The sequence below is a fragment of the Pinus tabuliformis genome, chromosome J (genome assembly GCF_031772625.1).
Source record: "Pinus tabuliformis cultivar Carrire ecotype Pingquan chromosome J, CPIR1, whole genome shotgun sequence".
Taxonomy (NCBI): Eukaryota; Viridiplantae; Streptophyta; class Pinopsida; order Pinales; family Pinaceae; genus Pinus; species Pinus tabuliformis.
The window spans coordinates 1,259,740,520-1,259,765,493 of NC_142295.1; positions in this window are offsets into that span (position 1 = coordinate 1,259,740,520).

The following is a 24,974-nucleotide window of genomic DNA, read 5'->3' on the forward strand; positions in this document are numbered from 1 at the left end:
ATGTTATTTAGTTTTATATATATTATATTTAGCATTCAAAAATATAATTTAAACAATGAAAAATAACACATTGTATTTTGTACTCTAAAAAAATTTGTGTAAAAAAATTTTGATACAAACTTAAAATAAATCTACAATAATATTAAAAATAAATAAAAATACTTATAAATTATACGATCTTTATGTCTCTTTTATTATATATTATCATCATATACTCCTATATTATTATATTATGGCGTACTGTAACTTTAAAAAATATTATATGTGGCGAGATTCCTAAATCCCTTTGGTGTTAGGATGTTTCAATTTCTTACGAATTTGAAAAGTAAATATACATTTCATATTAAAAAATCCACCCAAAAAAGAATATTAATATGTGATTAATTGTTAATATTTAGGCCGAGGATAAACCAAAAGAACCATGGGCTCAACAAGTACGGGTGGTGGGGTAAAAAGAAATGGTGGGAAGGAACCTCTGTTTTAATGTTACTTCTGATTTATGTGGTAAAAAATTTAATATATGCGGTTAAAAAGAGACGATTTGTCAAGGAAGGAATGCGCGAAGGAATTTTCCTTTTAGCGGGTAAAGAAACACGAATGGTTAAGGAAGGCATCTTTTTATTTGAAGCAAGTTTTTAATATGCGAGTGATGAAGTAAGGAACTCTTTTTTTTTTAATGATGGTCAACCAATATGACAAGATATTCTTTTTCAAGGAGCAAAGAAGTATAAACGAGGAATGGAAGGAATTTTTTTTATTAAGCGAAGAGGTTTATTGTTTACTCTACAATTCAGTGAATTGTACAAAGGAAGTATGTTAAGTTATCAAAAAATAATGAAAATGATTTTAGGTAATGTCAATCAGAACAAAAATCAAATAATTAGATAAATAAATAATTAAAAATGGTGGAGAGGCTCATTCTACAATTCTCTATGAGGGACATGTGTAAGTATGTCACCTCCTCAACAAATAATAAAAATAATTTTGGCTAATGTCAACCAAAACAGAAAACTAAAAATTAATAACCATATAAAAAATAATTAAAACTGGTCAAAAGACTCATTGAGCTGAGAGGCTTATTCTACAATCCACAATCCAGTATGAGGGACATGTGCAAGTATGTCATGTCCTCAAAAAACAATAAAAATAATTTTAGCCAATCTCAACCAAAACAAAAAAAAACAAAAGTTAGATAACTATTTAGCTAATTTCAACGAGAACAAAAAAACAAAAATTAAATAACTATATAAATAATTAATTAAAAGTGATGGAGAGGCTCGTTGAGTGGAGAGGCTCATTCTACAATCAAGTATGAGGGACATGTGTATGACAAGATATTTTTTTTCAAGGAGCAAAGAAGTATAAACGAGGAATGGAAGGAACTTTTTTTATTAAGCGAAGAGGTTTATTGTTTACTCTACAATTCAGTGAATTGTACAAAGGAAGTACTGAATTGTACAAAGGAAGTATGTTAAGTTATCAAAAAATAATGAAAATGATTTTAGGTAATGTCAATCAGAACAAAAATCAAATAATTATATAAATAAATAATTAAAAATGGTGGAGAGGCTCATTCTACAATTCTCTATGAGGGACATGTGTAAGTATGTCACCTCCTCAACAAATAATAAAAATAATTTTGGCTAATGTCAACCAAAACAGAAAACTAAAAATTAATAACCATATAAAAAATAATTAAAACTGGTCAAAAGACTCATTGAGCTGAGAGGCTCATTCTACAATCCACAATCCAATATGAGGGACATGTGCAAGTATGTCATGTCCTCAAAAAACAATAAAAATAATTTTAGCCAATCTCAACCAAAACAAAAAAAAACAAAAGTTAGATAACTATTTAGCTAATTTCAACCAGAACAAAAAAACAAAAATTAAATAACTATATAAATAATTAATTAAAAGTGATGGAGAGGCTCGTTGAGTGGAAGGCTCATTCTACAATCAAGTATGAGGGACATGTGTATGACAAGATATTTTTTTTCAAGGAGCAAAGAAGTATAAACGAGGAATGGAAGGAACTTTTTTTATTAAGCGAAGAGGTTTATTGTTTACTCTACAATTCAGTGAATTGTACAAAGGAAGTACTGAATTGTACAAAGGAAGTATGTTAAGTTATCAAAAAATAATGAAAATGATTTTAGGTAATGTCAATCAGAACAAAAATCAAATAATTATATAAATAAATAATTAAAAATGGTGGAGAGGCTCATTCTACAATTCTCTATGAGGGACATGTGTAAGTATGTCACCTCCTCAACAAATAATAAAAATAATTTTGGCTAATGTCAACCAAAACAGAAAACTAAAAATTAATAACCATATAAAAAATAATTAAAACTGGTCAAAAGACTCATTGAGCTGAGAGGCTCATTCTACAATCCACAATCCAGTATGAGGGACATGTGCAAGTATGTCATGTCCTCAAAAAACAATAAAAATAATTTTAGCCAATCTCAACCAAAACAAAAAAAAACAAAAGTTAGATAACTATTTAGCTAATTTCAACGAGAACAAAAAAACAAAAATTAAATAACTATATAAATAATTAATTAAAAGTGATGGAGAGGCTCGTTGAGTGGAGAGGCTCATTCTACAATCAAGTATGAGGGACATGTGTAAGTATGTGATGTACTCAAAAAATAATAAAAATAATTTTCACTATTGTCAACCAAAAAATAAATTAATTAAATAACCATATAAATAAACAATAAAAAATCTACAAGAAGCTCAGTTTACAATCCAGATTGTACTTGGTTCTTTGATATTTCACTTTCACTCTTTAAGTAATAAATAAAATATTTTCATGTCTATCTTAAATAATATAATTTTATAGAGATAAAGTAATGAAAAAAAAATGAAATATATTTCTCTTATACATATCTCAATATAGAACTTAAATAAATTGTTTGAAAATCCATATTGACTAATATATTTAAGTATGAACTCTATCTCTTTCTCTATTGTGTGTATATTAATGTTTACCTTAGTAAAATATTTCAACGCTAGAAAAGAAAAAGTAATTAAAGATAAAATAATGTAGTTATTTGTTAATAAAAGGAAAATGTGTAACTGGTTCAATTTTTAATATAAAATATTGATAATCATAAAATATTTAAAAATACAATATAAACAATGAAAAAATACCACTATAGATCTATCTTAATCATATATTTACCAAGCACTAGAAGGGATTAAATCTCTTGACGTGTAATTTGTTTTTTGAAGTTTGAAATTTGATCCCTCTTGACTCTTCGTAGATTCGTGGTTAAAATGGATCTATACTGGTTAAGTGTAATATCTCTCTTGTAAATAACCCAATGTAAAATCACAAGTTACAAATCAGTTATTAACTAATTCTTGGTAGTTGTGAAACTGAACGAGGATGAAGGAAAACAAGATACGAGGGAGGAGTGCATTAAATGAATCTTTAACGTGTGAAGTAGTTTGAGAGGTCTGTTACACTTTTTATGTTACATGTGTGCTATTTCCCATATAATATAGATGGACGTGTTGGGCTATTGGGAGAGAAGTCAATTGTTTTCATCCTTGTATCTTGAAAATATGCCGAAAACTGAGAATTATAAAAGAAGCTTTGGGGAATAGAATTTGCTTAAGAAAATCATATCTACTGTGTTGCAGGCGTGATGAAGTTGTCGCCTGAGATTTTCCAGGCGTGATGAAGCTGTCTCATAGTAGTGATCATAGTTCGATGATGCTTTCTCTCGGACAGCTTCGGGAAGAAATGAACTCAGAACAGCAGTTGGTGGCCAGGAGGAAAATAGGGCCGCGACACCAGGCCTTTTAGGAGGGCTAACAAAACAAATAGTAATGGCACAACAGTGTTTATTGTCAACAGATTTTCAACAGCCAGCTATCTTCCTCGATGTCTCCCTTTTGGTGATTTTGGGTTGTTATAGCAGGTATCGAGCCCTTTAGTCTCAACACCATAACCACTGAAGTTCAGTTTGTGGCTGGTGTTACGGAAAAAATCATGCATATGATATTCCAAGGCTTTTCAAGACATAGTTTGGACAGGTGATGGAGGCAAGGAGGCTGCCAAGGATAAGATAAGTACTTGCTCTCTTTCTAGAAGGAAAAATATATGTGTGTTTTGTTATATTTTTTAAGGATTTCCTTGTGTTAAATGCCGAGTCACTTGTCATTTTCTTGAAAAGGGATATATGCTTAAATGATTTGTGATACTAGTTAATTTCGAATTTTCTTGTGAAATAATTATGCATTTCATGTATGATAGAAATTGCTAATGATGTGCTTCTAGGCAGATAGATAATTATTCTAACTATCATGAAGAAAAAACGCATGTTTTATATACACATAAATATAGTTTCTTTTTAGAAAAAGAGTGCATTCTTCATGCATGAAAATAATGACTTTATGCGAGATTTCTTGAAAACAAAGATAGATATTCTTTCCTTAAATGACAAGTATGAATAGTGTTCATGCAAGAACAAGAATCTATACTTGTTTCATGAAAAGATTATGTTCATTGAAGTAAAAGTAATTGTGTTAGGAAAAACACATGTTGCATGCACATAAGGGTAGCAATGTAACATCCTTGGAAACATTATTCATGAAAAGATTATGTTCATTGAAGTAAAAGTAATTGTGTTAGGAAAAACACATGTTGCATGCACATAAGGGTAGCAATGTAACATCCTTGGAAACATTAATCTTTTGAAAAGATTATCTTGCTAGATGAGTTGGGACGACTTCTTGCTTTTGTTGCATAAGAGGTTAGATTAACCTTGTTATGGTTTCTTGACTTTTATGCATAAACATAGGGTATCTATAATAATTTCTCAAAAGGGAAGCTTGAGAAACATTCATATAGGAAGATAAAGAAGTGGGGTTATAAGGATTTCCTTTAAGAAAGAAGTATGTGATTTGTTACAGGAAATGATGGTAGTATTCTAGTGAAGGGAATATGTGTTGCATATATTAAAGAAGGGCTATTATGATAAGCTAATGTATGCACAAAGAATAGTCATTGTGATATAAGTGTTATGTTCTTTGTATGATAGAGAAACTATGTTGAGTTCTCGAAAATAACTATGTGAAAAGAACATATGTGCTTAAGCATAGAAGCAACAGTTTATTACATGTATGAAGATATAATGATTGTGTTATACATTTTAGTAGAACTAATGATTTAGAACTCTTAAGGAGAAATATGCATTAGTGTGAATAAACATTGTGGAGGTAAAATAATATTTACTTGAGTATGTGTACTTGTTAAATAGTATGTCATGCTTGCTCATGCATATGAGAAGATGTTAAAAGATCTCTTTTAGAGGTTGACTATTGATTCATTAATATGGTATCTAATCTTGTTTCCAAATCTTGTTGATGACAGCATTGACAGGAAATGATGGCGGTTGGTGCCAAATAAAGGTGATGTTTAACATTGTGGTAGGAAAAGGATTAATGGTCCATGCAGATGAGTTAGAGTTGCAGAGTCGTCCATTGCTAGAACAATCATGCCACAATGAATGTTGCATGTGGTGGTATGTAAGAAAAGGGTTTCATGGCAAATGTATTAGCTTTTAGCTAGTTATGTAATAACTTAATGATAATTCATTGTAATAATTTTATAACAATGGTTAAGGGATGGAATCCCTTATAAGCCATTGAGTGAGGGGTAAAAACCCTCACGAGTGTTTAATAAAGAGATTAAACGTTTGTTGGATTAGCTTTTAGCTAGTTATGTAATAACTTAATGATAATTCATTGTAATAATTTTATAACAATGGTTAAGGGATGGAATCCCTTATAAGCCATTGAGTGAGGGGTAAAAACCCTCACGAGTGTTTAATAAAGAGATTAAACGTTTGTTGGTTTTCACCCTACGGGGATTCTAAGGTATATTGGTGTTCAATGGTGTGATTGCCTTTTGTGTCAGTTTGATGATGATGAATCCTTGATGTTGATGGTTCTTTAATTGATGGCATAACCATAATGTCCAAGTATGAGATTAATTAATATGGTTAAGGAAATCATAAAATGGATGCAAGGATTCATGGGACAGTCTATGTTATTACACTACCACAGTGGTGGTTAATGGTTACACAACTTGATGTCTATTATTGCAATTTACTTGATGCACTAATGAACATTGTATCTAATGGTTATGAGGAATGTGGAGTTGTCATTTGGATAATTACTTGTGGATAGTTTGTATAAAAAAATTTAACTCCCTGCTTTTACATGGGAGGTTATCGAGGTACATTACATTGAGCCGAGAGGCTCATTCTACAATTAGTATGAGGGACATGTGTAAGTATGTCACTTCCTCAAAAAATAATAAAAATAATTTCCACTAATGTCAACCAAAAAAAAAGGAAAAAACAAAAATTAGATAACCATATAAGTAAATAATTAAAAATAATTTCCGCTAATGTCAACCAAAAAAAAAAACAAAACAGAAATTAGATAACCATATAAGTAAATAATTAAAAATGGCAGAGAGACTCATTCTACAATCCAGTATAAAGGACATGTGTCAGGTCCTCAAAAAATAATAAAAATAATTTTCACTAATGTCAACAAAAAATAAAATAAACTAAAAAAACCATATAAATAAACAATTTTAATGGACAAGCGACTCATTTTATAATCCAGTATTTCAATTTAATTCTACTTGGTTCTTTGATATTTCACATTCACTGTGCAAGTAATGAATAAAATATTTCCATGTCTATCTTAAATAATATAATTTTATATAACTTTATAGATATAAAGTAATTAAAAAATATATATTTCTCTTATAAATATCTCAATATAGAACTTAAATAAATTGTTTGAATATCCATATTAACTAATATTTTTCAATATGAGCTCTCTCTCTATTTCAACGCTCAAAAAAAACATAATTAAAGATAAAATAATGTATTTATTTCTTAATAAGAGGAAAATGAGCAACTCATTCAATTTTTAATATAAAATATTGATAATGATAAAATATTCAAAAATACAATATAAACAATTAAAAATTACCACTATAGATCTATCTTAATCACATATTTAACAAGTAGTAGGAAGGATTAAATCTATTAACATGTAATTTTTTTTTAAAGTTTGAAATTTGATCCCGCTAGGCTCTTGGTAGATCCGTGGTTAAAATGGACCTATACTAGTTTTACAATCTATTATGAGGGACATGTGTAAGTATGTCACGTCTTCAAAAAATAATAAAATAATTTTCACTAATGTCAACAAAAAAATAAAAAATAGATAACCATAGAATTAAATAATTAAAAATGGTGGAGAAGCTCATTCTACAATCGAGTATAAGGGACATGTGTAAGTATGTTAGGTCCTCCAAAAAATAATAAAACTTATTTTCACTAATGTCAACCAAAACAAAAAAAAAAAAGAAAAATTAAATTACCATATAAATAAATAGTTAAAAATCAAGGAGAGGCACAATCGAGTATTTCACTTTTATTCTACTTGGTTTTTTGATATTTCACTTTCACTCAAGTAATAAATAAAATATTTTCTTATCTATCTTAAATAATGTACTTTTGTATAACTTTATAGAGATAAAGTAATAAAAAAAATATATATTTCTCATATAAATATCTCAATATAGAACTTAAATAAATTGTTTGAATATCCATATTAACTAATATATTTCAATATGAACTCACTCTCTCTGTTATGTGTATATTAATGATTGCCTTAGTAAAATATTTCAATGGTAGAAAAGAAAAAGTAATTAAAGATAAAATAATGTAGTTATTTGTTAATAAAAACAAGATGTGTAACTCATTCAATTGTTAATATAAAATATTGATAATGATCAAATATTCAAAAATACAATATAAAGAATGAGAAACTACCACTATAGATCTATCTTAATGACATAATTACCAAGGGATTAAACCTCTTGACATGTAATTTTTTTTTTTTTTAATTTGAAATATGATCCTTCTCGGCTTCCACAATCGAGTACGTCCTCAAAAAATAATAAATATAATTTTCACTAATGTCAACCAAAACAAAACAAAAAAAAACAAAAATTAAATAACGATATAAATAAATAAATAAACAGTTAAAAATCCACGAGTTGGTTCTTTGATATTTCACTTTCACTCTTCAAGTAATAAATAAAATATTTCCATGTCTATCTTAAATAATATAATTTTATATAACTTTATAGAAATAAAATCATTAGAAAAAATTATATTTCTCTTATAAATATCTCAATATAGAACTTAAATAAATTGTTTGAATATCCATATCAACTAATATATTTCAGTATGAAATCTCTCTCTATTATGTGTGTATTAATGTTTACCTTAGTAAAATATTTCCACTGTTTGAAAAGAAAAAGTAATTAAAAATAAAATAATGTAGTTATTTGTTAATAAGAGGAAAATGTGTAACTCATTCAATTTTTAATATAAAATATTGATAATGATAAAATATTCAAAAATACAATATAAACAATGAAAAATTACCACTATAGATCTATCTTAATCACATATTTACCAAGCACTAGAAGGGATTAAATCTCTTGATGTGTAATCTTTTTTTCAAATTTGAAATTTGATCCCTTGACTCTTGGTAGATATGTGGTTAAAATGGATCTATATTGGTTGAGTCCAGAGGCTCATTCTACAATCGAGTATGAGGGACATGTGTAAGTATGTCACGTCCTCAAAAAATAATAAAAATAATTTTAGCTAATGTCAACCAAAACAAAAAAATAAAAATTAAATAGTCATATAAATAAATAATTAAAAATGGTCGAAAGGCTCATTGAAGCGAGAGGCTCATTCTACAATAGAGTATGAGGGACATGTGTAAGTATGTTTCTACAATCCAGTATGAGGGATATGTTTAAGTATATCACGTCCTCAAAAAATAATAAAAATAATTTTCACTAATGTAAACCAAAAAAAAACAAAAATTAAATAACCATATAAATAAACAATTACAAATCCACGAGAAGCTCATTTTTCAATCCAATATTTTCACTTTTATTGTAATTGGTTCTTTGATATTTCACTTTCACTCTTCAAGTAATAAATAAAATAATTTTTTTTTCTCTGCAAATACTAACTTCTATTAACTGAAAGGCAAAATATTTTTACATATTGTCGAGGCATGGCAGCACTCGACAGAACAGAACTGCCCCATTACATCCATAAGCTGGGGAGACCAGTTACAAAGTGCAAGAAACCAGATATCAGACATAGAGAAGGACCAATGTTGCCGAGGAGAAGAACTAAGCCGGCATAGAAATACAAAAACAAAGCAACCCAGCATATAAGTGTCACCAGGAATCCAACTGGGAGCCAAAAACAGTAGGAAAAAACCGAGACAAAAAGAGACAGTCCCAAGTGGCGCTACTTCTCCTGTGCTGGGCCGCTGTCCTTCTTCTCATCCCGACCAATATCACCAGTCTTCAAACCTTCATTGCCGCTTAAATCATCGTCAGGGATTGCTATGGTGTGATCAGCTTCGCCATGAATCCTGTCCTCAGCGTTCGGTCCTGTATCTTCCAGGGGAGGAAGACTGTTAAGACCAGCTTCCTGTTTAACTTTTTCTTTTTCCCAGATCTCCATACTGTCTTTGTCTGAAGAATTCTCACTGTTTGGAGAAGGATTAGGGGCAATGCAGGCCAGGGGGGTGACAAGATTTTCCTCTTCCAAGAGAATGAGAGTGATGTGGGAAGTGACCAGGGGACGATGCAAATTACTTTGGAACTTAAGGTGCGTTGTTTAGAAAGCGCTATTCGACAGAGGTTTACGACCAAAACTAGCAGAAGGCCCAACTTCATGGACGGGAGAGGGATTGAAAGGATCTGGCACCGTTTCCATGGCGTGACCAGCTGGAGGATGCAGGCGATTGTCACGACGCCCCTCAGGACAATGCCTCTTACCCGAGCGGACCATGGTAATGGACAGGAGATTGGACAGAGATGAGCTGTGGACGGGATGACCAACAGGCTGGGGGTGAATGAGGCAAAAGGGATGCCCAATAGAGCTTGCTACCAACACCACAGAATAACAGAGCTTGTAAATGACCACAGTATTACAAAGCTTATAAGCATACACAGAACTTGCGGACCACAACAGAAAGCAGGAATTCAGAACAGGTGAGAAATTACCCTGAAGATAGATGGCTTGGAGCTTGTGATCGTGAAAGAAATTCAAACCCACACCCACAGCCTCCTCAGACCAGATTCCATAATCGCGCAACTGAGCACCAAGCTTGGTAAGAAAGCAATGGAGCGTCATGATTATAACAGGAGGAATTTTGCGTCGATCCACGCAGAGCATTAATGCAAATCCACCTCCCGATCTCACATTAACACACTTCCCCTGCTCGCATGAGTTAACGTCCCGGGAGGCCACGCTGCTCTGCAGCTGGCAGTACTAGGCATTAACTGCTTGCATGGATAACTGTGGAAGCGGTTATGTCACCTGGATCCGAGAAGTAATAAATAAAATATTCCCATTCCTATCTTAAATAATATAATTTTATATAACTTATATGGATAGAGTAATGAACAAAAACTATATTTCTGTTATAAATATCTCAATGTAGAACTTAAATAAATTGTTTGAATATCCATATTAACTAATATATTTCAATATGAACTCTCTTTCTCTCTATTATGTGTGTATTAACGTTTACCTTAGTAAAATATTTCAACACTCTAAAAGAAAAAGTAATTAAAGATAAAATAATGTAGTTATTTGTTAATAAGAGGAAAATGTGTAACTCATTCAATTTTTAATATAAAAGATTGATAATGATAAAATATTCAAAAATACAATATAAACAGTGAAATGTTACCACTACAAATCTATCTTAATCAGATATTTCAAGTTTCAAATTTGATCCCTCTAGGCCCTTAGTAGATCTGTGGTTAAAATGACTCTATATTGGTTGAGCCGAGAGGCTCATCCTATAATCTAGTATCAGGGACATGTGTAAGTATGTCAAATTATCAAAAAATAATAAAAATAATTTACGCTCAACCAAAACAAAAAAACAAAAATTAGATAACCATATAGATAAATAATTTTGGTAGACACATGGTTAAAATGGCTCTATACTTGTTGAGCCTAGAGGCTCATTCTACAATCTATTATTAGGGACATGTGTAAGTATGTCAAGTTCTCAAAAAATTAATAAAAATAATTTATGCTTAACCAAAAAAATAAAAAAATAGATAACCATATAGATAAATAATTAAAAATAAGTAAGTATGTCACATCCTAAAAAAATAATAAAAATAATTTTCACTAATGTCAAACAAAACAATAAAACAAAAATTAAATAACCATATAAATAAACAATTTTAATGGACAAGAGGCTCATTTTATAATGCGGTATTTCACTTTTATTCTAGTTGGTTCTTTGATATTTAAAGCTCTTCAGGCAATAATTAAAATATTTTCATGTCTATCTTAAATAATATAATTTTATATAACTTTGTAGACATAAAGTAATTGTAATGTCCTGAGTAAAGCTATAAATATTTTTATTTACCTCAGTAAGAAAACTAGATAATATTGTTAATGTTATGTTATTGTTTGGTTAATAATATTATTAATTTCTGAAGTTAGAGAATGATTGAGTATTAACAGATTCTAACTTCTCATAAAGAAGTTGGAAAAAAGGTAGTTGCCAGGAAGGAAAAGGGGGGAAACCCTAACTTTCTCTCCTAATAGGAAACACTCCAAGAAAATGGGTGGGGAGGGGGAAAAAACCGTGCTATTGGGACAGACGGTAAGATTGGAAAAAGAGGAATGCTAAGTCTGGTGATGACCAGATAGCCTTAGCACTATATGCATAAGTCTTGCTGAAGATCGTGATCTGGCAAGCAGGCTTGGGGGAAGATTTGGCCTTGAAGACAAATCTCATGGACGGGAGGATGACAAGCTGAATTGGTAAGGTGTCTGAGGTCGATTGGAAACAATTGTACAAGATTGAAGGCAAGCAGAACCCTACAACTCTTATCCTATAAGAAGAAATGGTATTCTTGATTAATTGTGAGTCTTCTCTTAAATTTTAATTTAGCGAGTATTCTCAAGGTTAAGAAATATAAGAACTATGTGATTTATATTCACTAGGGAAAACATGGTCTGTAGAAATACCAGAGCTTTTTTTTATTATATACTGATAGAGAATTCAATGTTTGTCGAAAAATAAAGGTTTGGAGATTTATAATCTATCAAGAAATTCAGCATTCTGTGTGACATAAGAGTGTTGTAATTGCATTCCTCCAGCAAATTTAATGACAGTAGATTCTTAAGTTTATGAAATAGAATTTACTTGCGACTTTATAGGTCGTGGGAACTCAGATAATTTTACTAGACTTTCTCGGATTAAGAATGGGCTGGAAAGTACTTAGAAAATAACTGTAGGGTGCAACAGTTTAGTAACAACAAGTAAGGGAAAACTGGACTTAAAGAAAACTGAACTGATGGGTTCAACCAGTTTCATACCATCTGAGCCAAAAGAGTCTACGCAAACAGACCAGAGTGGATGGCAAAGGTCTGGGCAGAGACCAGCCCTTCTAGGAGAACCTGTGCATATTGCGCAAGCAACCCACAACAAAGATTGTTGTAAACCCCGTAAAAGGTGTTGAGTAGGTTTAAAACTACAAAAGTGTAGGAGGTTAGAGAAATCAAACCCAGAATTATTATAGCTAACAAAAGGGAAAAATGTCGAGTAATCATAGTAGAGCAAGCGTAGCAAGGGGATGAAGAGCCTCTGTGGCGAGAACAAACCCCGAAACCTTACCTTGTAAATTCAAGAGTTTTAATTAGTAGATTTAACTCAGAAGTTTCTGCCCGCGACTGACCTTGGTACTACCAGGATCTTGGCATAGAGAAGAATATATAACTATGCACGAAAATAATGAGAAACAAACAAGAACTCTATACAACTTATTCCGTTGCAGTCAAATTATTAAGAACAACAATAGTGATCCATGCGCTGAAACATTATTACCATAACTATTGTGCAATTAAAGGGAAAAAGCTAATAAGAACTAATAGAATTTTTAGAAGGATTTAAATAATACAAGAAACAATTCCACGATAAGAAAATTTCAGAACAAGAGCAAATACAACACTGTGTATAACAAAGAATAGAGTCTCATAACACTGTACATTTAACCAAAGCCATACAAATTATACCGAGTATGGAATAATGAAGCAGAGAAAGTAACTTCGTCATGGGTCGAGATATTGCATCCGCCCAAGTATGGAAAACTTAAACATGAATATCCAAAAGAAAAGAATCATGTTCTTATTTACAACTAAAAAAAAAAGGTCAAACCCTGAGTGTAAACTCAGCTGGAATCGAAGATTCGAACTAAAAACCCTACTATGAAACCCCGAACAGACTTGAGGGATGAGCCGTGAAAAGACCCCACCGGATAGCAAGAAGCGGTGAATCCTATCACGTTTAAACTATGTTAACAGGGACAAGCCAAAGGTGGTTGTACAGGGTGGTACTAAGCTAAAACTTTTAATGAAGACCAAAAAAACTACCCTCTCAGCTAAAGTGAGAAAATCCACCAGACAGGGAATTACAACATACCCGGAACCCTTTTTCCTGAAGCCCATGATAGGCTTGTAAACCATTTCCACTTTCGAACGTTATGGCGGATGTGTAACCATCTTCTCTGACTCTGCAAAGAAAAGAATTTGTATTAGATGTAGCCTAAAAGAAACCAGAAAGATGGAAACTCGTATATCTCAGTAGGGAGCCAAAAAAAAAGAGAAAACATTAATACCTGAAGTAGGAATAGGAAGACAACAGTTACGGTCCTTCAATCACTCCTGAAGCCATTCTAGTTCTCTGAGTTTGAATCCTTTGGGACTAGCAACCCATAGGCAGAGGAACAGAGCATAGCGCCAAGGGGAAAGTGTAAATGAGGCGCATAACCCATCAAAGAACGAGTGAAAAACCTTCCGGGTAGAGAAGAGCCATAGATTTGGTACCTCACAACCTCCACCGTTGATGTAGGGTTGGATCCCAAGGTGACCTGCTATGGCTGCTAGGCCACCCAAATGACAGAGCAAAAATGAATTCCAACCTGACTAGTGGCAGCCCAGCCTCATAGTGCAAGCTGAGTCATCCCAAGTGTGGATTGACTTCCCATATAATGTTCAGAGAGACTACTAATAGAAACATTGTAACAAGAGTCTTGTGGTACTATAGGGAATTAATATCCCGCGTTTGGGTTTAAAACTGTAATTAATAACCCAAAAATGACAGATCGGATGTATTCTTTGGAGGATGGTTAGTAATATGTTGATGTTTAATAGTAACTGTGGTTATGAATTATAAATAAAGACAAATTTACTATATTTGCATAATGTTAATTTCGTTATATGTATAATGTTAATTTTCATTATATAGTAGATGGAGTTGTGACATGTGGTATTAGAGCCAAGTTACAAAAAACTGTGACCTCTGGAAAATGAACTGAGCTTTCGTAAATTGTTTTTCCCTTGGAAATCTGACTGTTGTTGATCTATTAATTTGTAAGTATAGAGAAACAGGACAACCGCGGTTAAAGAAGAACAGTTAGAGCGCACACAGGAATATGGTTGGCTTAAGGCCTGGAGCATTCCCTGAAAATAACCCCGAAATATGGGTACAGCTAGGGGAAGAGGCTCGCAACACAAATCTCATAGTACTGGAAACAGTTCAGGAACTAAAAAGAGAGATGGCCCGCTTAAGGGAGGACAATGCAAGGCTAACCTTGGAACAAGAAAAAATTATGAAGAGTCTGTCTGATAAGCAGAATCAGTGGCCGCCGAATCCCAGCCCTGAACAACAACGAGTGTCGGAAGAGCAAGGCTACCACACCGAAAATGAAGAGTTTGAAGGAAGGGAAGAGAATCGGGAAGAAAAGTTAGATAATGCCTCTGAGCACTAGCCACCAAAAAGGTAGCGGATAGAACTACAAGGTGAGTTCAGGAAAATAAAACCACCACACTTCGATGGAGAATTAGAAGAAGCAGCCGAGGCCTGGCTTATTAACATGAATAAATATTTTCAATTATATGAGTATGATCACAATCTGAAAGTTCGGTTGGCTATCTTTCAACTGCAAGGGAAGGCCACCTTGTGGTGGGAGGAGGTTAAGATTGTACGCGGGGTGAGTGAACAAAGTATTACTTGGGAGAAGTTCCAAAAATACTTCAAGGAAAGATATTTGACAGAACGATTTTATGATGAGAAGGCAAGAGAGTTTCATGACTTGCGGCTTGGACAACAAACTATGGATGAGTTTATCACCTGATTTACCTCCTTACTATGATATGTACCTTATATCTGTGAAGAAAAGGCTAAATTTCAGCATTTTGTCAGCAATTCACCAGTGGCAATGAGGGAAAGAATTGAGTTCGATAATCCGAAAATGATGGACGAGGTTATATGAAAGGTTAGGACATGCTACCAGCAAAGTAAATAGAAGGGGGAAGTTTTGGGCAGAAAATGGGCAGAGAAGAAAGCTAATAAGACTGCATTCGGCAATAAAGGAAATCGGGGCAGTATTGGTAAGGGATTTTCTAAAGTTCCAAAGAATCTGCTTAGAATTAAGCCACCAAGTGAGTCAAGGATTAGCAAGCAAACTGGCAGAAATGACAACAAGCGGACAGCAAGACCCCTAGTACAGTGTTGGGGATGCGGAGAGCCACATTACATCAAAAATTGTCCTCACTGTAAAGGCATCGAATAGGTCTCTCAAATCCATGAGGCATCAACAGTAGGAGATGTGGCTAGGAGCATTCCGAAAATTAATGCTGCTCTTGATGATCGTCAAGCGGAATACTAGCCAACTATGGTGGAGTTTGAAGGTAAGATTCTTAATCACATTGTATCTGTTTTAATTGACCCTAGAGCTACATTAAGTTATGCTAGTCCTAGCATTGTGGAACAATGTAAATTAAAATAGGTTAAGTTTAAGAACCCATGGCTAGTACAGTTGGCAACAGGGGCAAAGAGACAAGTATTAGCCAAGGTTAGTAATTGCCCTTTAGAAATAGCAGGTCAGCCTTTAATGGAAGATCTAAAAATACTTCCCCTTGGATCTTGTGACGTTCTGATAGGCATGGATTAGCTGGAAAAATGCAGTTCCATTATAAATTGCAAAAAAAAAAAAAATTTACTAAAAGGACGAGATGGGAGAAGGACAGGAGATGCAAGGCATCCCCAGGCCCATACAAATTTGACCTATAACTACCTCTTAGCTGGCAAAGTTTATTAAAAAGGGGCGTCAGATTTATTCCATTCAGGTTGGTTACACCAACTCAAAAGAAAAGACAACCACCTTGGAAAGTATACTGGTTGTTCAGGAATTTGTTGATGTATTTCCAAAGGAGATACCCGGACTACCACCCAAAAGGGATATATATTTAACTATTGAACTAATACCAAGGGTAGCCTCGGTATCCTGAGCCCCCTATAGTATGAGCATACCTGAACTCACAGAACTGAAAATGCAACTGCAAGAGTTGTTGGAAAAAACTACATTCGCCCCAGTGTGTCGCCCTGGGGAGCCCCCGTGCTATTTGTCAAAAAGAAGGATGGAACCCTTCGCATGTGTATGGACTATCATCAGTTGAATAAATTGAAAATTAAGAATAAATACCCCTTACCCTGTATTGATGAACTTTTTGATTAGGTAAAAGGGGCAACGGTATTCTTGAAAATTGACTTGCGATCAAGTTACCACCAGAACAGAATTAAAGAGGAAGACAGCCAAAACTGCTTTTAGAACAAGGTATGGACACTATGAGTTTGTGGTGTTACCCTTTAGGTTAAACAATGGCCCCATGACCTTTATTTGCTTAATGAACAACATATTTCATCAGTATTTAGATAAGTTTGTGTTAATTTTTATTGACGATATACTGATATATTCCCAGAATATGGAGGAACACAAGGAACACCTCAGATTGGTATTGAAAACTCTCCGGGAGCACCAATTATATGCCAAATACAACAAGTATGACTTGTTTAAGGAACAAATACAATACTTGAGGCACATAATCACTAAAGAAGGGATCACTGTGGATCCCGAAAAGATAAGGACCATAATGGAATGGCCCGCACCAAAGGATGTGGCAGACATAAGATCCTTCATGGGATTAGCGGGTTACTATAGGTGGTTTGTGGAAGGATTTTCAAGAGTGGCTTATCCTATCACTTCCTTGCAAAAAAGAGGAAAAACTTTCAAATGGACAACTAAATGCCAAAGAAGTTTTGAACAACTCAAGCATCTGCTCACCACAACACCTATCTTAAGCATAACAGACCCGGGTAAGGATTATGTGGTGTGTACTGATGCAAGTAAGGAAGGGGTAGGAGGGGTACTGATGCAAGAAGGAAAGGTAATCGCCTATGAATCCAGAAAATTAAAGGAACATGAGAAGAAATATTCCGCTTATGATCTGGAGTTGACAGCTGTGATTCATGCCTTAAAGATGTGGCGCCATTACCTAATGGGGAAAATGTTTCTTCTAATGACTAACCATCACAATTTGACTAGTTATTTTAGTTAGCCTATCTTAAATGCTAGGCAAACGCGATGGGTGGATTTCCTAAGTGGTTTTGATTTCGAAATTAAGCATATAAAAGGGAAAGAAAACCGGGTAGTGGACGCTTTAAGTCAGAAGGTGTAGTGTCTATATGAAATTTCTAGTAGCGAGGGGTGTACTAATTTCGATGAGCTAATTAAAAAGGTAGCAGAACAAGATTTAAAATATCAAAAAATAGAACAGCAAGTTCACAATCCAACCAGCAAGCGAAATCATCAAGGTTACACTATAGATGCAACTAGTATGCTGAACTATAAAAGGACATTGTATGTGCCCAACCAAAATGACATTAAATGCTTGATTTTAGATGAATTTCATAGAAGTCCTTGTGCTGGACATCCGGGGTATCAGAAGTTGATTACTGCACTCTGGAAGGAGTATTATTGGCCAGGCATGAAAAAATATGTAGCAGAATATTTGGCACGTTGTCTAGAATGCCAACAAATTAAGGCAGAACACCAGCACCCTGCTGGGTTGTTACATCCACTACCAGTTCCGGAGTGGAAATGGGAAACCATTTCTATGGATTTCATAACGGGTTTACCCAAAACAAAAAGAAATAATGATTCCATCATGGTGGTGGTGGACAAATTAAGTAAATCAACACATTTTATACTAGTGCAATCCACTTACAAAGCAGTACAAATTGCCCATATTTTTATGCAAAATATTTTCAGATTGCATGGGTTGCCAAAAACTATAATTTCAGATCATGATGTGAAATTCACCTCAGTCTTTTGGAAAACTCTTTTTGAGGGGTTGGGAACTCAGTTAAATTTTAGTACTGCCTATCATCCAGACAAACAAATCGAACATGTAAATCAAGTGGTAGAGGACATGCTGAGGGCCTATGTAATGCAGCAACCATCTAAGTGGGAGGACTATCTGCATTTGGTTGAGTTTGCGTATAACAACGGATATCATACTTCTCTACAGATGAGCCCATTTGAAGTCTTGTATGGGCGAAAATGTCGCACACCCTCCAATTGAGGGGGACCGGAGGACAAATTAATGTTGGGGCCCAAAACACTGAAAGAGATGGAGGAGCTGGTCAAGAAGGTTCGATCTAATTTGAAGGTAGTCCAAGACATGCAAAAGAGTTTTGCCGATAAAGAGAGAATTTTTAAAGAATGTAAGGTAGTAGATCATGTATATGTAAGGATTCAAGAAAAAAAGAGTACGTTACAAAGGAGTGGGTGCACCAAGCTGGCACCTCGATTTTGTGGACCATTCCAAATTTTGGCAAGGGTTGGGCCAGTAGCATACCAAATTGCTGTACCAAGCCATATTCAGGTTCACAACGTCTTCCATGTATCAGTATTGAAAAATACGTTTATGATCCTAAACACATAGTCAGTTGGCAAGATGTTCAGGTAAAAGAAAATCTTAGATAAATTAGTTAAATTATGATGTTAAAGGCAAAACTAACTTTAATTCTATAGTTACAGGTCGAACTGGAAGGAGAATTCTTGGTCAAGCTGCAGAATATTCTCGAACGGAGAGAAGTAATGCTATGGAAACAAGCCATCATCCAAGTTAAGGTGCAATGGCAGCACTTTGGGCCAAATGAGGCCACCTGGGAGGATGAACAGCTCATGAAAGAAGCTTATCCAAAGCTGTTTGAGGTTGAAAAACATTAGGATGTTGTTTTCTTTCAGGGGGGAAGATGTAATGTCCTGAGTAAACCTGTAAATATTTTTATTTACCTCAGTAAGAAAAGTGGATAATACTGTTAATGTTATTTTACTATTTGGTTAATAATATTGTTAATTTCTAAAGTTAGAGAATGATTGAGTATTAACAGATTGTAACTTCTTATAAAGAAGTTGGAAAAAAGGCAATTACCAGGAAGGAAAAGGGGGGAAAACCCTAACTGTCTCTCCTAACAGGAAACACTCCAAGAAAATGGGTGGGGAGGGGGAAAAACCATGATGTTGGGATAGATGGTAAGATTGGAAAAAGAGGAATGCTAAGTCTGGTGATGAACAGATAGCATTAGCACTATGTGTAGAAATCTTGCTGAATACCGTCGTCTGGAAAGTAGGCTTGGGGGGAGATTTGGTCTTGAAGACAAATCTCATGGACGGAGGATGACAAGCTAAATTGTAAGGTTTCTGAGACTGATTGGAAACTACTATACAGGATTGAAGGCAAGTATAACCTTGTGACTATTATCCTGTAAGAAGAAATGGTATTCTTGATTAATTGTGATTCCTATCTTAAATTTCAATGTTAGCAGGTATTCTCAAGTTGAATAAATATAAGAACTCTATGATTTATATTCACTAGGGAAAACATGGTCTGTAGAAATAACAGAGTTTTTGTTTATTATATGCTAACAGAGAATTCAGTGTCTGTTGAAAAATAAAGGTTTGGAGATTTATAATCTATCAAGAAATTCATCATTCTGTGTGACATAAGAGTGTTGTAATTGCATTCCTCCAACAAATTTAATGACAGTATATTCTTAAGTTTATGAAGTAGAATTTACTTGAGACTTTATAGGCCATCGGAACTCAGAGAATTTTACTTCAGTTTCTCGGATTAAGAATGGGCTGGAAAGTACTTAGAAAATAACTGTAGGGGGCAACATTTTAGTACCAACATGTAAGGTAAAACTGGACTTAAAGAAAACAGAATTGATGGGTTCAACCAGTTTGATACCATCTGAGCCAAAAGAGTCTGCGCAAACAGACTAGAGTGGATGGCAAAGGTCTAGGCAGAGACCAACCCTTCCAAAAGAACTTGTGCATAATGCGCAAGCAACCCACAACAAAGATTGCTGTAAACCCCATAAAGGGTGTTGAGTAGGTTTAAAACTACAGAAGTGTAGGAGGTTAGAGAAATCAAACCCAGAATTATTATAGGTAACAAAAGGGGAAAATGTCAAGTAATCACAACAAAGCAAGCATAGCAAGGGGATGAATAACCTCTATGGTGAGCACAAACCTCGAAACCCTATCTTGTAAATTTGAGAGTTTTAATTATTAGATTTAACTTAGAAGTTTCCGCCCACGACCAACCTTGGTACTACCAGGATCTTGGCATAGCAGAGAATATATAACTACACATGAAAATAATGAGAAACAAACAAGAACTCTATACAACTTATTCTGTTGTAGTCAAATTATTAAGAACAATAATAGCAATCCATGCACTGAAACATTATTACCACAACCATTGTGTAGTTAAAGGGAAAAAGCTAATAAGAACTAATAGACTTTTCAGAAGGATTTAAATAATACAAGAAACAATTCCATGATAAGCAAATTGCAGAACAAGAGCAAATACAACACTGTGCATAACAAAGAATAGAGTCTCATAACACTGTACATTTAACCAATGCCATACAAATTATACCGATTCTGGAAGAACAAAGCAGAGCAAGTAACTTCATCATGGGCCGAGATATTACATCTGCCTAACTATGGAAAACTTAAACCTAAATATCCAAAAGAAAATAATTATGTTCTTATTTACAGCTCAAAAAAAAGGTCAAACCCTGAGTGTAAACTCAGTTGGAATTGAAGATTCAAACTAAAAACCCTGCTATGAAACCCCGAACAGACTTGAGGGACGAGCCACTAAAAGACCCCACCGAATAGCAGGAAGTGGTGAATTCTATCACGTTTAAACTATGTTACAGGGAGAAGCTAGAGTTGGTTCTACCGGGCAGTACTAAGCTAAAAATTTTAATGAAGACAAAAAAAAACTACCCTCTCAGCTAGAGTGAGAAAATCCACCAGAAAAGAAATTACAACATACCAAGAACCCTTTTTCCTGAAGCCCATGACAGGCTTGTAAACCATTTCCGCTTTCAAATGCTATGGCCAGATTTGTAACCATTTTCCCTGACTCTGCAAAGAAAAGAATATGTATTAGATGTAGCCTAAACAAAACCAAAAAGAGGGAAACTCGTATATCTCAACAGTGAGCCAAAAAAGAGAGAAAACATTAATACCTGAAGCAGGAATAGGAAGACGACAGTTACGTGGTCCTTCAATCTCTCCTGAAGCCATTCCAATGCTTTGAGTTCAAATCCTTGGAGACTAGCAACCCGCAGGCAGAGGAACAAAGCATAGAGCCAAGGGGAAAGTGCAAATGACATGCATAACCCATCGAAGAACGAGTGAAAAGCCTTCTGAGCAGAGTTGAGCCATAGATTTGGGACCTCACAACCTCCACCGTTGATGTGGGGCTAGATCCCGAGGTGATCTGCTACGGTTTCCAGGCCACCCAAATGACAGAGCAAAAATTAATTCCGACTTAACTAGTGGCAGCCCAGCCTCATAGTGCAAGTTGAGTCATCCCAAGTGTGGATCGACTTCCCATATAATGTTCGGACAGACTACTGATAGAAACACTGTAACAACAGTCTTGTGGTACTGTAGGGAATTAATATCCCGCATTTGGGTTTAGAACTGTAATTAACAACCCAAAAATGACAGATCGAATATATGCTTTGGAGGATGGTTAGTAATATGTTGATGTTTAATAGTAACTGTGGTTATGAATTATAAATAAAAACAAATTTATTATATTTGCATAATGTTAATTTCATTATATGTATAATGTTAATTTTCGTTATATAGTAGATGGAGTTGTGACAGTAATAAAATTATGTATGTATATATATATATATATATATAGATATATATATTTCTCTTATAAATATCTCAATATAGAAGTTAAATAAATTGTTTGAATATCCATATTAACTAATATATTTCAATATGAAATCTCTCTCTCTATTATGTGTGTATTAATATTTACGTTAATAAAATATTTCAATGCTCCAAAAGAAAAAGTAATTAAAGATAAAATAATGTAGTTATTTTTTAATAAGAGGAAAATGTGTAACTCATTCAATTTTTAATATAAAATATTGATAATGTTAAAATATCCAAAAATACAATATAAACAATGAAAATTGCCACTATAGATCTATCTTAATGACATATTTACCAAGCACTAGAAAGGATTAAATCTCTTGACGTATAATTTTTTTTAAAGTTTGAAATTTGATCCGTCTGGACTGGGTAGATCATGGTTAAAATGGATCTATAATGGTTCTACAATCTAGTATGAGGGACGTGTGTAAGTGTGATGTCCCTAGTAATTGTAAATATTTAATTGCTGTAGTTAAACAAACTCAATACTATTATAAGTTTATACATTTATTTATTTTGATTAAGCTATGCAGAAAGTGAAATATGACAATAATGACAATTATGTATTTCTCACATGTAAGGTAGTTAGGATAGGTGGTTACATATCCCTACTACTTCGTTGAAGATTTATTTTGAAGGAAGGGATCAAGAGGGTATGATGAAAGGTTGAATTGAGAATGGAAATATTGTGTTCACATTCCACATGGTGGTTCATGAAGCCAAGTCTGGTTAGGTCCAGATAGTTGTGGCAAGTTAAGACTGATAGTCTTAATTAGAAATCCTTATAGTTGTGGCAAGTTAAGGCTGATAGTCTTAAGAAGAAATCCTCCGTGTGAGGAACAACTCAGGGGAGACTCAGGCTAGAATAGTTGGTCTCACGATTCGGAAGAAATCACCAAGCCATTTAAGGTGTGGTATTAAAAAGACTATAGGAAATTACTGAATATTCATATAAGTATGTCCTTGTGTTGTATAGATAGTAGGTCTACTATAAAGCTGAAATAATTATTGTACTGAATTGAAAAAACATCTTGCTCTCTTAAATGAAAGATTTATTATTATTATTTTGCATAAACAAAAGATTTACAAATTCGTTGAAAACACATCTTGCTCTCTTAAATGAAATATTTATTATTATTATTTTACATAAAAAAAAGATTTACAAATTCATTGAAAACATAACAAAAGATTTACAAATTCGTTGAAAATAGAACAAAACATGTAGAGTTTCTAATATTTACAACTTAAATGTTACAATGTAAACATAATTTGTAAAGATGAACACGCGTTCAACATGGAGTCTAAGTTACACGTCTACACGAGAAGAGATAAGAACCCCTCTAATTATTGTTAAACCATATATGATATAACCATTATAACTCCATGTGAATACAAAATTGCAAATATGTAGACGAAAGTCAGATTAAACATGAATGAAACCTTTAAAACTCTCGGCATTGTTATTATACAACCATAGCAAAGTTATTATACAATCAAAGAACCAGAGTCATTTAGAAAAAGAAACAAACAGTCCATTCATATATCTGAGGGTTTTGCCACAGTAAGGCAGGCACTTTCCCTCATAGACTTAATAGTTTCTGCGTAGTTCTCGCAATGAAACTTGGCTTAATGCTCAGGTAAAACCACAATCAATCCTGTGTCGATAGACCTAGCGGAACCCAAAAAAATTATAAACAAATAAACAACTCTTCAAAGTTCAGGCCAAACCAAATGCCAGTAAATTAGTTTATTACAACTAGAGATCATTCAATTTCAAGAAAATGAGCTTAAGAATATTGTGAGCCAAAGCTTCTAGTTTCATTGAAGATTTAAATGAAATAGCAAATTCCCTCTTCTAACACTAAACCCCAAGTGGGTAACACAGCTTGGGGGATGCACTTTACTTAGAAACCAAGCATGGTTGTAGTCCACTAGGCTCGGCATGCCAAACAGCAAACTTGAACCCCAACATTCATTCCAGGCAAGGAAGGGCGATGAAACCCTCCAGTAGTTCCTAAGCAAGAGAAATGAGCAAATCAAAACATGTAATTTAAAAGGAGCAAGAAAATAAGGATATTCGTTTGAGCACATACCTTTGTACCTAGGAATGAATAGTCGTTTAGTCACCACCTCCGAAGATGAGAGTTAGACAAGGAATCTGACAAACCTATAAAGGAGTAAAACATTGAAATCAATTACAAGAGACAAACACATAAATTAGAAGAAAGTGGCAATGTAAAAACCTACCTGTGTGAAAGACTTAGAGCTCTGGCTTCATGCCAGTTAACATTTCCGGAAGCCAGGAAATGCCAAGGAAACATTGTTGTTGAAAACCATAGAAAAACGAGACACTATCTGATGTGAATGCTTTTAGGATTGCCATAGATTTGGAGATCATACCAAGGCCAGGTTGGACAATTATGCCACACTCCGAAGACTCCAAATCCATGTTACCGCCAAATCTAGGGAAACCATACCTTACAATTAGAACTTAAGGTATTATTTATTACCCATATTCAAGTCATACGAATGGCTACAGTGTTATTTATTACCCATCTTCAAGCCATACGAATGCAATGTCAAATGCTCAGAGAATTAAATAATTGCAATAACAACCAACAGTGATATACTATACCTGACATATCAATTGTGTGAAAATCTAAAGGATTAAACATATGATTAT